Here is a 15,785-nt window from a genome sequence, read left to right as displayed (position 1 = left end):
ATCTTCCCCAGTGATAAGTTGAACTCCATAAATTTCCTGAGAAATGTACAGAAGAAGCAAGCAGAAGCCAGGTCACAGTCTTGGTTGAAAATGGATCTCTAATTCCATAGCTGCTGTCCCCTATATCCTTCTCAAGGAAAATATCTGAGTCAACCTTCCTCAGGTGCAGACATGAGAAGAAACATGGCAGATTAATGGCTCATGTCATTTACTTTGTTTCCTTCTTTGTCCAGTGACCCAACATCACTGTCATTGTTGCTTTTCTTTTTTCTTTTAACCCAGCATTTTAAGGTTTTCCTTCTAGTTAAGGAACATGAATATGTTGAAAAGAATTAAGGTAGAGTAGATTTTAATTCCTCTACCTGGTTCAGAAATCAAATGGTCAGTAAAAAACAGTTTCTAGCAAAACTAGGCAATGGATAAAGTCTGATTTTATTACACTTTTTAAAAACCTAAATCTTCCTTTACTTTATCTCCTCTCACCTCCAGCGAGCCCATCAACTCATTTTATCCACAGTGAAAAATTTCCCCGTACTGTTCTCAGAGGGGATTACCTCAAAATTACACAATTGTCACATCAAATGATCCAATTCCCTGAGGGTCCACGTTTCAGCTACCTGCCCCAGGAAATCATCACACGAACCATGCTGAGACCATGGCTGATACCACTGAATATTACACAATTTTGGTTTGTGAAAGCTATGGCAATGAACGTGTACAGAGTTAGTATTCTAACAAGTAAGTAGAACATGATTATTATTAGAAAACAAAACAATTAGAAAAAAAAAGGTGTGTAATATTTTATTTTTAAGAAAAGGGAAGGAAATCCCCAACTGCTCTATTAATATTTTGTGCCATTCCTGTTTTGAACTTTCTGTTGTTGAGACTATGCTTCCATTTAATCCCCTTCAGTTTGTTTTTCAAATGTATTGTTCTGTATATAATATATAGTTTTGGATATTTTCCCAATAGAAAGTGATTAAATGTGATCACGTTCATATAACAAACTCTGGAATAAAGTGCTTCTTAAAACTTTGTTTTTGTTAATCATGTATTTTCCTTTAGTATCACATTTCAAGCATTCTTAACATGGCTGGGAATATAGTGCCTATGAAATTTTGTGTCATTAACCATAATACAATTCTAATGTAATTTTTATTGAGAATTAATCACACAGAAAGTGCATATATATGTAGGCATAGTCAAAGAATATTTATGAAATGAACACCTAGGTAACTGCAGTCACAGCACTCTCACTGTCTCTAGAGTTAATCACCATTCTGACTTCTGTGAAGATCTTTGTCTTTTTTAAAGCTTTTCTAATTAATTGAAAAACAGTTTAGCTTTTGCTATTTTAAATTTTATATAAATAAATATCAGATCATGATATTTTTGACTTTTCTTTTTGATTTGTTTTTTGTTTAATATTGTGATATTTATCCAGTTTAATGTGTAATTATATTTATTTGTGGATTAGTATCCTATTATAGCAATATACTACAATTTGTGTATCCACTTGCACTATTCTGGTGAACAACACCTCGAGGTCAACAGAAAGATGGAGGTTAGGATGTTAAGAAGTAGACAGTAGCTTGAGAAGCAGAAAACAAACACTACTCCCATGGAACACTCTGCTGGGGGAGGTCACTGAAAAAAACATGACCACTGGTTTGACCTGAAAGCGGGACCTGTAATCAGAGGCTCCTCACCCCCTCTCCCTTCCTTGGAATGTACATTCTGTCTACTGTTCCTGCAGTGGGAGCTGTTACAAGGACACAGTCTTGAGAGATTAAGGTGTTGTTGAGACCATCTGGACTTAATACGTGACTGATCCCAGTTAAGGCCTCTATATAAACTTACAAGATTCTGGCATGCGGATGCAGACAGACACCCAAGACAAGCTTCATAAGTAAGTTCCCTTCCTTATTAAACCTGCCACCTACTAATCTAGAGTGGTCTGCCTCTTCCTTCAGTCTCTCCTTGCCCTCTGTGAGTCCAGAGGCCAGTTTTATTTTATTTCATTTTTTGTTTTTTGTCTTTTGGTTTTGTTTGGCCACATCACACAGCGTGTGGGATATTAGTTCCCTGACGAGGGACTGTACCCATGCCCCCTGCAGTGGAAGTGCAGAGTCTTAACCACTGGACAGATGGGGAAGTCCCCAGAGGCTGGTTTCAGATTACTCCTGGGAAGCTCCCAGGTTGTGACCCAACACAGCTGTCACTTGCTTTTCTTCAACGTGCTAAGCAGTGACTCTGACATGGAAAAGGGAGTTGGATGATATGCGTTACTTGGCCCAAAGAATGGGTTGATCTCTGTCTCTCTCTCCCTGGCTGTGTCTTTCTCTCTCCCCAAACCCCCAGCTTTGACCACTTCTCAGTCCTAGCAAGTGCACCAAATGACCACTGTTTGTGGATGTCAACATAAGGGATTGGAGTAGTCTTAGGATCAGTGTTTGGCAGTCCACAGCTCACTCAACGCCTTTTGACCCAGAGAGTAAAAGTTTAGTGTTAATTAGCAGGGTTATCAGCTGATTCACTTCATTATACAGCAGAAACTAACACAACATTGTAAAGCAATTTTATTCCAATTAACAGAAATAAAAAATAAAGTGGAAAAAAAAAATTAGCAGAGTTAGCTTATATGCCAATTGGAAGAGTCCCAGGCAGTCTGAGTGCAGCCAACATTTTATTGGTCTGTGTTGCATCAGCCATATTCTGATCAACTCTACTGTGTATTATATAAATCCTTACCTAATTGTTATTACACAAGTCATTTAACTCTTCAACAATACATTCCAGAAACTTCTGGCACTTTCTATAACATATTTATTGCAATTATCTACAACTTTGAGGTAACCACTTTTAAAAGAAAAGAAGTGCTTTCCAGCAAATGGAAACTTGTGAGAGAAAAGACGATTGTAATCTCAGTGAACATACTTGCAGTCATATATTAAAATGTAAAGTGAGGCATGCTTTATGAGCTTCTTTTGACACATCACAGATGATCAACACATTCAGCAGTTGATCATTGTGTTTATTCAGGTCCTGGGAGAGGCAGATACCGAGATGGGGTTAGAAATGCAGGAGGTGCACTGGGTGATATGTTAAGAACAAAGTAGAGGAAGAACTCTGGGAGAGCCTTCATACTATGATGCATATCTGACAACAGTGTAAGACAGGATTGGGCAAGAGAGTCTCAGACTACTGGACAGTTCTAAGAAAGTTTTGGCCAGATTAATGGGAGAGTTCCAGAGCCAAAGTGGACATTAGAGGATTTCCATGTCCCACAGACAGGGGCTAGCATTGGTACCCTGCCATGCTCAGTCACTGGCTGACAGCAGCCTGGTGAAAGTGTGGTCCTTATGTGAACATTATGGTGGTTTCACAAGGATGGTAACAGGTCTGTCATCAACTATGCTCCCTGCAGCCATTTCTCTTTGATGGAGATTGAACCGCACATTTCCACTGCTGCCACAGTCTACCACTCGTCCCACAGATCCATTCCTCCCAGACAGTGATCATTAAAAACGTTGCTAAGTGTAGCCAGCACTCCTTTTGCCACTTGGTTCCTAAACCCATGGATTCTACTTCTTGAGATACAGCACACTATAGACACCCATGGTTTAATATGTATACTGAATTCTGAGGGCACCTCATCTTTCAGAATATTGCCTCCAAGTAGGTGCTTCACCTGTGTCTCCAGTTGGGTATTCTAGCACTCAGTTAGGGTAATAGCATCTAGATGGTGTGATATATAATACAAACAGTGCATCTTCTAGTCATAGTCTATTCTCATATCTCTTTCTTTGTGTAGCGGGCCACTGGATTAGATGCTATGTTATGTGGAATTCTGTGCCTGTAAAAGCAGTTATTTAATTAGCCCCTCAGTAGAGATTCTGACTGAGGTTCTATGGGATGAAAAGGCAAACCCATACCCAGAAGAGGTATCTATCTCTCTGAGGACAAACTGATGGCCCTTCTGAAACGGGAGGGGTTTAACAGCCAACAAGTAACTGAGTCATCCTTAAGAAATGATGCTGTGTTAGGGGATCACCATTTGTCTCTATAGCTTGCACGCTGAATATTCAGAGACATTAGCCATGTTCATCTCAGTAAATGAGAGTCGATGCTAGTGACCCCACACATACCCTCCATATCTGCCACTGTGGCCACTTTGTGTGCTATTATACCTGATCTGAGATAGGCAATGAAGATAAGCTAATGTTAATTCTTTTTGGATACTGAGTATCTACTATCTGATGGATGCATTCTGGGAGAGATTACCATGTAAATATAATATCTTCATACTTCATGCCCATATGTCTGCTCACATGCCTAAACCCTAATTCCCTTATCTCTAAGCCTCCAGCCATTTTTCTTCCCAGCCTCCTGCCTTTAACCACTTTCCAGGAACCTGTACATATTGTTATCTTAGCCCATTTCTCTTTGCACACAAAGTGGATTACCAGGTATACCACTTACAGCTCTACCCACTAGGAAACTTCTCCATCTTAGCTACCTTTTAGAGCCACCCCGAATGTGACAGTAATGCAGCTGCCACCTATTTTGAACTTGCTCTGGCTGACTGCTCAATGGAGAATGCTGTGGCATCATCCTGGAACTGCTTGTCCTCTACCTGCCAGCACTGCCACACCACAAACCAAGCTCTTGTGACGTAGCCGGAGCCGGGAAGAAGTCAGGGATTGATGCACACAGAATATAGCATCTTCTGCAATCAGTGAAGGAGTCGTGGTGGTCACCAGAGTGAAATCATATAGATTTCATATAGACCAAGAGGGTAGACACAGAATGGGGTAGGGATGGATTTTAGTTGAGGAATGAAAGAACAGTTTGTCTTATCTCAAATAATAATCCTACATTTCTTTTATGGTACATTTATTATTCACCAATAGAAATTGTTTCTTTGAGCAAAGACAGTGTACCTCTGGGAATCTGTTAAATTACAAACATCACTAAAAGAAGAAATGTCCCATTAGCGACTTCATATGAGATAGTTTAAGAAGTTATTTCCCAAAAGGATATGCCTGAGTATTAAAAGGGGCAGCCATGCATTTTGGGATAGGAATGAGAAAGAGACAAATTTATATTTTCAACCTTCTTTAAATATTACAGTGTGATTTACCATCATCTGCAACAAAATAAAATAGATGTTCTTGGCATAGACTCTAAAATCTTTTGCTAATTTAGGCTTTGCTTAGTCATGTATTCTTTTTTTAATCACTGTTTTCTATTTACATATCATTATTTAGCTATATCAAATTTTTTTGTTTCCATTGCCTCAGCAAATCCCCTGTCAGTTAACTGAACTCTACTCATTATTCAAGATGTAACTGAGGGCTATTTCCATAAAGGTTTTCATGCCCACCTTTGCTCAACCTTTCCCTCAATCTTGATTAGATTATTTTCCTATAGCTTCTCATAATATGCTGTGCAAATGCTCTCCGAACACTTACTATGTTAATGAACAATGAGACCCAAGTATAACGCCAGCACATAATAGGTACTCAATAAATGACCCCAGATCCAGGGGACCTCCCGCAATGAACAGACCTCAAACAGCTCCACAACGAGAGTTCCTTGGACGGCAAAAGAGATATAAATTAAAAAAATATTGCCTCCATCAGATATTTTGCTGAGAATCACCCTGGCGCATATATATATGTTTTGCATATATATATTCTGCGCCCCATAGGAAAGTTATTGCTAGAGATCTCTTGGAAATTACTTTTATAAATCACCAGAGAAAAGATCCAGAAATGATAACTAAGTGTGTTTGGGGAATTTGCAATAAGTACTAATATAAAAATAGAGTAAACTAAGTGGTGCACATTATTAAAAAATAAAATTCTCTCTTCTTCAAATTTTAAATCATTTAACTGCATTTAAATATTTAAGGCTTAAACTCTTTGGAGGAAATGAAGGCCCCACTGATGTCTCCAAAGGAATGCATCTATCCAGCGCTCCTGAACTAATGTCAATATTTAAATGTTTTAAAAGTCATCTTTGAACAGCAGAAATTCTTCATCCTGAAACAGTTTGCCTTTGTTGAAGCCTAAGAAACTACAGATGTTTATATCAGAATCTGCGTACTAAAAACCCTCTTCATTTCTAATGCAAATTAACTTGCCACAAAGTCACTTATGTAAAACTCAACTTCCATTTTCCACATCCTTTGCTCTTTTAATAATTGAGATAGTGACTATTTATTGAATACCTTCTTTTTTTCTGGGGCTTTATATTAATTTTTTCTAATCCTCACCCCTAGTTAAATATGCTATTTGTATCATACAGATGAGGGAACTGATGGTAAGAGATGGTAACTGACTCATTCAAGGAGTAACTGCAAATATTTTCAGGTATATAGTTGCAGGAAGAAACTTTTCTAGAGAGTCCATTGTTTAAGACTACACTTAAAGAAAACTTTGAGTATTTGCAGGCACAAAGCTTAAAAACAATGTAAAAAGTGACCTAAAAATAAACACACACAATTCCAGTAGAAAAGAGTGTGGGACAAGAATGGCTGTGACATATAGCAAAGGATTAACAGAAAGTAGATAATAAAAGAAACTATCATAAAAGATACTATTCTCTTACTTATCCCAAGAGTTTTCTCAGTTTTCCCTGTGAGGAAAAACTGGAAACTTACATGAAAATTTTACAATCAATCATCAATTTTTCTCTATAGTGTATGCATTTGATTTCAGGAATATATGGAATTATTACTCTAATTTTTATCACTTCCAATCAATACATGTTTATACACACACACACACACACACATACACATATATACACATATATATATATGGGGTTTTGCACACATTATTAAAATACATTTACCCCCAATACACGTGTAATGTATATATGTATAGTACGTAAGTATTATTAGAGCCAAGACTATAAGGATGAAAAAAAAGTATCCAGGTGAATAGAGAGTATAAGATGTTTCTGTTCATTTAGATTTCTTTTGTTTATGTGTGTTTTAAATTATATAAGTATTGGGCCACTAATAGGTCAACAGGGAGAATCTAAATGTCAGATATAAAGCAGAGAGGAAGGAAGGACTAGAAGACAAGGATGAGAAAGAGAAGGATGAGGAGAGGAGGACAGAGAGAAAAAGACTGATATTTAAGCAAGTTTACAGATTTTAAAGATGTAAAAATATTTTGGACCACATATGAATAAGTTATATTATGAAAGAAACACTATAATAACATCTGTATTCATTTATTGTTTCAGCTGAACCACACTGTGCAGAATAATGAAGACGTGACTATAGAAGGAAGGTTATTTTAAAAGTTAATAATTAATCTGAGTACTTATATATTTATGACGAACATATGAAAAATCAACTTTTTCAACCAACAATAACTTTCATAATTATCACTCCACATACAAGGTTTAAAATTGTAAATGGACTTCCCTGACCCCACAATATGCTGATGTATTATGTGTTACAGTAAGAAAACATAAAAATGATACCTAGGGAGCTAATACACCCTTGCTAAGGCTACTAAACAGAATGCTTATCTTTCTTGGGGGAAGTATTTGAAATCTATAGGGAATAAAGAGGTTATCAAGTGACTATGCCAGCCCACAGACCAGAGAATGTCACAATCAATCAGAGGGGAAACCTACATGAGCAACTCATGGCATCTTATGTTTCACTCACTCTCGGAGAAACTTCTCTCCAGAAGGAAGAAGATCTAAACAGCAAAAGAATATGGCTATGAGTCGACAGAGCAAAGCTCTTTTCAGAGTGCTCATTTTTCCCCATTATTATTTTTTATTTAGTAATTCAACAAATATGTGCTTATTTCTCTAGGTGTTTAATAAATTATGCTTTGAAATATACCTGTCAATAAAAAGCCTAGGAAATTGTAATTGTCAATATAAGGCAGACGTTAGAAAAATGTTGATTACTTCCAAAATCATATATAACTTCCATATTTGTAAGAAAGCAAGAAAAATAGGAACTGAACTGTCTTTTCCATTCTGGGAAATATCCAGATCCTGGGCATTCTGATATCCTTCTAATATATTGCAGCTTAACTAAAATTTTATTTGTTGTTTTATAAATATAAATAATTCTAGTTATTACACTTTGGAACACAGCCTGAAGGATGTTTCTCAAGGTTAAATAGCCTCAGACTTCCCCGGTGGCGCAGTGGTTAAGAATCTGCCTGCCAATGCAGGGGATACAGGTTCGATCCCTCATCTGGGAAAATCCCACATGCCATGGAGCAGCTAAGCCCGTGCAGCACAACTACTGAGCCTGCGCTCTAGGGCCCGCGAGCCACAACTACTGAGCCCACATGCCACAACTACTGAAGCCCACGTGCCTACAGCCTGTGCTCCGCAACAAGAGAAGCCACTGCAATGAGAAGCCCGCACATGACAACAAAGAGTAGCCCCTGCTCACCCCAAATAGAGAAAGCCCCTGCACGGCAACGAAGACCCAATGCAACCAAAAATAAAATTTATTAATTAAAAAAAACTCTTATTAAAAAAAAAGTTAAATAGCCTCACACATGTAATAGTCCAGAAAATAAACAAAATCCCAGCATTTACAGAACGGACTACTGCTTTAGAATTGAGTTTTCTTGACATAAATATCCGTAGAAGAGGAAACTATATTTGCTTTGCATATAAAATGCTATTTTTAAATTTTTTACATGATGAAATACAACTGTTACTTGTTTTAATAGAAATCTTTTGTCATCTTTGCCTTTTCATATCTTCATGTATGTCATGGGGATGAAGTTCAGACCACAAAATTGTGATACTCAAGTAAATGACCTTTCATGATACCCAAAGTGAATGACATATAATTATTATATTAGATATACTTATCCATTATATAATATTTAATTTTCTATAATCTTCATGCTAAAAATAAAATAGCTCATCTTTCTCTGTGACAAAAGAAAATATAGGAGGACCTAGAAGATGGCAGAAGAGTAAGATGCGGAGATCACCTTCCTCCCCACAGATACACCAGAAATACATCTACACATGGAACAACTCCTACAGAACACCTACTGAAGGCTGGTAGAAGACCTCAGACCTCCCAAAAGACAACGAATCATCCCAAATTGAGGACGTGGTCTCTGAGAGCAAAATTTATGATTTTTCCCCCTTTACCTCTTTTTGTGAGGGTGTATGTGTATGATTCTGTGTAAGATTTTGTCTGTATAGCCTTGCTTCCAACATTTGTCCTAAGGTTCTATCCGTCGCTTTTTCTTTTTATCTAAATATTTTTTAATTCAATAACTTTATTATACTTTATTTTATTTTTACTGTATTTTCTTTCTTTCTTTTTCCCTTCTTTCCCTCCTTCCTTCCTTCCTCCCTCCCTCCCTCCTTTCATTCCTTCTTTCCTTCTTTGCTTCTTTCTTTCTTTCTTTCTTCTTTCCTTCCTTCCTTCCTTCCCTCCTTTCCTTCTTTCTTTCCTCATACTTCTACTAATTCTCTCTACTTTTTCTCCCTTTTATTCTGAGCCATGTGGATGAAAGGCTCTTGGTGCTCCAGCCAGGAGTCAGAGCTCTGCCTCTGAGGTAGGAGAGCCAACTTCAGGACACTGGTCCACAAGAGACCTCCCAGCTCCACATAATATCAAACGGCGAAAATCTCCCAGAGACCTCCACCTTAACACCAGCACCCAGCTTCACTCAACGACCAGTAAGCTACAGTGCTGGACAACCTATGCCAAACAACAAGCAAAACAGGAACACAACCCCACCCATTACCAGAGAGGCTGCCTAAAATCATAATAAGGCCAGAGACACCCCAAAACACACCACCAGACGTGAACCTGCCCACTAGAGAGACAAGATCCAGCCTCATCCACCACAACAGAGGCACTAGTCCCCTCCACCAGGAAGCCTACACAACCCACTGAACCAAGCTTAGCCACTGGGGACAGACACCAAAAACAACGGGAACTACGAACCTGCAGCCTGCAAAAAGGAGACCCCAAACACAGTAAGATAAGCAAAATGAGAAGACAGAAAAACACACAGCAGATAAAAGAGCAAGATAAAAATGCACCAGACCTAACAAATAAAGAGAAAATAGGCAGTCTACCTGAAAAAGAATTCAGAATAATGATAGTAAGGATGATACGAAATCTTGGAAATAGAATGGACAAAATGCAAGAAACAGTTAACAAGGACCTAGAAGTAATAAAGATGAAACAAGCAACAATGAACACCACAATAAATGAAATGAACAATACCCTAGATGGGATCAATAGCAGAATAACTGAGACAGAAGAACGGATAAGTGACCTGGAAGATAAAATAGTGGAAATAACTACTGCAGAGCAGAATAAAGAAAAAATAATGAAAAGAACTGAGGACACTCTCAGAGACCTCTGGGACAACATTAAACGCACCAACATTCGAATTATAGGGGTTCCAGAAGAAGAAGAGAAAAAGAAAGGAACTGAGAAAATAGTTGAAGAGATTATAGTTGAAAACTTCCCTAATATGGGAAAGGAAATAGTTACTCAAGTCCAGGAAGCACAGAGAGTCCCATACAGGATAAATACAAGGAGAAACACGCCAACACACATATTAATCAAACTGTCAAAAATTAAATACAAAGAAAGCATATTAAAAGCAGCAAGGGAAAAACAACAAATAACACACAAGGGAATCCCCATAAGGTTAACAGCTGATCTCTCAGCAGAAACCCTACAAGCCAGAAGGGAGTGGCAGGACATACTGAAAGTGCTGAAGGAGAATAGCCTGCAACCAAGACTACTCTACCCAGCAAGGATCTCATTCAGATTTGATGGAGAAATTAAAACCTTTACAGACAAGCAAAAGCTGAGGGAGTTCAGCACCACCAAACCAGCTTTACAACAAATGCTAAAGGAACTTTTGTAGGCAAGAAACACAAGAGAAGAAAAAGACCTATAATAACGAACCCAAAACAATTTAGAAAACGGGAATATGAACATACATATCAAAAATTACCTTAAATGTAAATGGACTAAATGCTCCCACCAAAAGACACAGATTGGCTGAATGGATACAAAAGCAAGACCCTTATATATGCTGTCTACAAGAGACCCACTTCAGACCTAGAGACACATACAGACTGAAAGTAAGGGAATGGAAAAAGATATTCCATGCAAATGGAAACCAAAAGAAAGCTGGAGTAGCAATTCTCATATCAGACAAAATAGACTTTAAAATAAGGACTATTAAAAGAGACAAAGAAGGACACTACATAATGATCAAGGGATCGATCCAAGAAGAAGATATAACAATTGTAAATATTTATGCACCCAACATAGGAGCACCTCAATACATAAGGCAAATACTAACAGCCATAAAAGGGGAAATCAACAGTAACACATTCATAGTACGGGACTTTAACCCCCCACTTTCACCCATGGACAGATCATCCAAAATGAAAATAAATAAGGAAACACAAGCTTTAAATGATACATTAAACAAGATGGGCTTAACTGATATTTCTAGGACACTCCATCCAAAAACAACAGAATACACATTTTTCTCAAGTGCTCATGGAACATTCTCCAGGAGCGATATCTTAGGTCACAAATCAAACCTTGGTAAATTTAAGAAAATTGAAATTGTATCAAGTATCTTTTCTGACCACAACGCCATGAGACTAGATATCAATTACAGGAAAAGATCTGTAAAAAATACAAACACATGGAGGCTAAACAATACACTACTTAATAATGAAGTGATCACTGAAGAAATCAAAGACAAAATAACAAAATACCTAGAAACAAATGACAATGGAGACACAACGACCCAAAACCTATGGGATGCAGCAAAAGCAGTTCTAAGGGGGAACTTTATAGCAATACAAGCCCACCTTAAGAAGCAGGAAACATCTCGAATAAACAACCTAACCTTGCACCTCAAGCAATTAGAGAAAGAAGAACAAAAAAACCCCAAAGCTAACAGAAGGAAAGAAATCATAAAAATCAGATCAGAAATAAATGAAAAAGTAATGAAGGAAACAATAGTAAAGATCAATATAAATAAAAGCTGGTTCTTTGAGAAGATAAACAAAATAGATAAACCACTAGCCAGACTCATCAAGAAAAAAAGGGAGGAGACTCAAATCAATAGAATTAGAAATGAAAAAGGAGAAGTAACAACTGACACTGCAGACATAAAAAAGATCATGAGACATTACTACAAGCAACTCTATGCCAATAAAATGGACAATCTGGAAGAAATGGACAAATTCTTCGAAATGCACAACCTGCCAAGACTGAATCAGGAAGAAATAGAAAATATGAGCAGACCAATCACAAGCACTGAAATTGAAACTGTGATTAAAAATCTTCCAACAAACAACAGTCCAGGACCAGATGGCTTCACAGGTGAATTCTATCAAACATTTAGAGAAGAGCTAACACCTATCCTTCTCAAACTCTTCCAAAATATAGCAGAGGGAGGAACACTCCCAAATTCCTTCTACGAGGCCCCCATCACCTTGATACCAAAACCAGACAAGGATTTCACAAAGAAAGAAAACTGCAGGCCAATATCACTGATGAACATAGATGCAAAAATCCTCAACAAAATACTAGCAAACAGAATCCAACAGCACATTAAACGGATCATACACCATGATCAAGTGGGGTTTATTCCAGAAATGCAAGGATTCTTCAATATACGCAAATCTATCAATGTGATAAACCATATTAACAAATTGAAAGAGAAAAACCATATGATCATCTCAATAGATGCAGAGAAAGCTTTTGACAAAATTCAACACCCATTTATGATAAAAACCCTCCAGAAAGTAGGCATAGAGGGAACTTTCCTCAACATAATAAAGGCCATATATGACAAGCCCACAGCAAACATCATCCTCAATGGTGAAAAACTGAAAGCATTTCCACTAAGATCAGGAACAAGACAAGGTTGCCCACTCTCACCACTCTTATTCAACATAGTTTTGGAAGTTTTAGCCACAGCAATCAGAGAAGAAAAGGAAATAAAAGGAATCCAAATTGGAAAAGAAGTAGTAAAGCTGTCACTGTTTGCAGGTGACATGCTACTATACATAGAGAATCCTAAAGATGCTACCAGAAAACTACTAGAGCTAATCAATGAATTTGGTAAAGTAGCAGGATACAAAATTAATGCACAGAAATCTCTGGCATTCCTATATACTAATGATGAAAAATCTGAAATTGAAATCAAGAAAACACTCCCATTTACCACTGCAACAAAAAGAATAAAATATCTAGGAATAAACCTACCTAAGTAGACAAAAGACCTGTATGCAGAAAATTATAAGACACTGATGAAAGAAATTAAAGATGATACAAATAGATGGAGAGATATACCATGTTCTTGGAATGGAAGAATCAATATTGTGAAAATGACTCTACTACCCAAAGCAATCTATAGATTCAATGCAATCCCTATCAAACTACCACTGGCATTTTTCACAGAACTAGAACAAAAAATTTCGCAATTTGTATGGAAACACAAAAGACCCCGAATAGCCAAAGCAATCCTGAGAATGAAAAAAGGAGCTGGAGGAATCAGGCTCCCTGACTTCAGACTATACTACAAAGCTACAGTAATCAAGACAGTATGGTACTGGCACAAAAACAGAAAGATAGATCAATGGAACAGGATAGAAAGCCCAGAGATAAACCCACGCACATATGGACACCTTATCTTTGGTAAAGGTGGCAGGAATGTACAGTGGAGAAAGGACAACCTCTTCAATAAGTGGTGCTGGGAAAACTGGACTCCTACATGTAAAAGTATGAGATTAGATCACTCCCTAACACCATACACAAAAATAAGCTCAAAATGGACTAAAAACCTAAATGTAAGGCCAGAAACTATCAAACTCTTAGAGGAAAACATAGGCAGAACACTCTATGACATAAATCACAGCAAGATCCTTTCTGACCCACCTCCTAGAGGAATGAAAATAAAAACAAAAATAAAATGGGACCTAATGAAACTTCAAAGCTTTTGCACAGCAAAGGAAACCATAAACAAGACCAAAAGACAACCCTCAGAATGGGAGAAAATATTTGCAAATGAAGCAACTGACAAAGGATTAATCTCCAAAATTTACAAGCAGCTCATGCAGCTCAATAACAAAAAAACAAACAACCCCATCCAAAAATGGGCAGAAGACCTAAATAGACATTTCTCTAAAGAAGATATACAGACTGCCAACAAACACATGAAAGAATGCTCAACATCATTAATCATTAGAGAAATGCAAATCAAAACTACAATGAGATATCATCTCACACTAGTCAGAATGGACATCATCAAAAAATCTAGAAACAATAAATGCTGGAGAGGGTGTGGAGAAAAGGGAACACTCTTGCACTGCTGGTGGGAATGTGAATTGGTTCAGCCACTATGGAGAACTGTATGGAGGTTCCTTAAAAAACTACAAATAAATCTACCATATGACCCAGCAATCCCACTACTGGGCATATACCCTGAGAAAACCAAAATTCAAAAAGAGTCATGTACCAAAATGTTCATTGCAGCTCTATTTACAATAGCCCAGAGATGGAAACAACCTAAGTGCCCATCATCGGATGAATGGATAAAGAAGATGTGGTACATATATACAATGGAATATTACTCAGCCATAAAAAGAAACGAAATTGAGCTATTTGTAATGAGGTGGATAGACCTAGAGTCTGTCATGCAGAGTGAAGTAAGTCAGAATGAAAAGACAAATACCGTATGCTAACACATATATATGGAATTTAAGAAAAAAAAATGTCATGTAGAACCTAGGGGTAAGACAGGAATAAAGATGCAGACCTACTGGAGAACGGACTTGAGGATATGGGGAGAGGGAAGGGTGAGCTGTGACAGGGCGAGAGAGAGTCATGGACATATACACACTAAGAAACGTAAGGTAGATAGCTAGTGGGAAGCAGCCGCATGGCACAGGGATATTGGCTCAGTGCTTTGTGACAGCCTGCAGGGGTGGGATAGGGAGGGTGGGAGGGAGGGAGATGCAAGAGGGAAGACATATGGGAACATATGTATATGTATAACTGATTCACTTTGTTATAAAGCAGAAACTAACACACCATTGTAAAGCAATTATACCCCAATAAAGATGTTAAAAAAAAAAGAAAATATAAATTATATAATTACCTTTCCCTGTTAACTGTAGCAAAGATGGAGTACATCTGTTAAGGAACCTGGATCCTTTACCAGGTGTATGTGTCTGGGCAGAGGGAGTGAGGGGAGCCTCACTCCCTCTGCAAGGAATGAAAAAGTTAACATAGGCTTCATGTTGGATAGACATGTAACAGTGCCTTCCTGAGAATGGAAGAAAAGGATGAATCTATAAAACCCAGTGGGGTAAGTGTAGGTGTCACAATGCACAAAGGGAAAACGTTACATAAACACACACGTTTGGAAAGCTTTATCACTTCACTCTGGGTCCCTTTCAACACAATCTTTATTACTGACTGATGTCTTCCTGGATTTATCAGTTCCCCATTCTTTCTGCTAGCTTCCCTAGCTCTACTGTGCCCACCCCGACCATAAAGGGAAGATGTGTTTATGTGGCTACAGTCCTGACAGTGTCACCCAGCTCTTCCTACAAAATTTGCTTCTTCACAGCAAGTTGTAATAACTATGTTAATAATCAACTTCCTTCTTGAACTGCAGAAGACTTGCCTATACTTTGTTCCACAAAATATTAACCCTACCAAATATTCGTCTCAACATTCCATTGTTTTTAAAAAACTTTCT

This window comes from Phocoena sinus, chromosome 10 (assembly GCF_008692025.1).
Source record: "Phocoena sinus isolate mPhoSin1 chromosome 10, mPhoSin1.pri, whole genome shotgun sequence".
In the NCBI taxonomy this organism is placed as follows: domain Eukaryota; kingdom Metazoa; phylum Chordata; class Mammalia; order Artiodactyla; family Phocoenidae; genus Phocoena; species Phocoena sinus.
Note: the sequence above shows the minus strand (reverse complement) of the source record.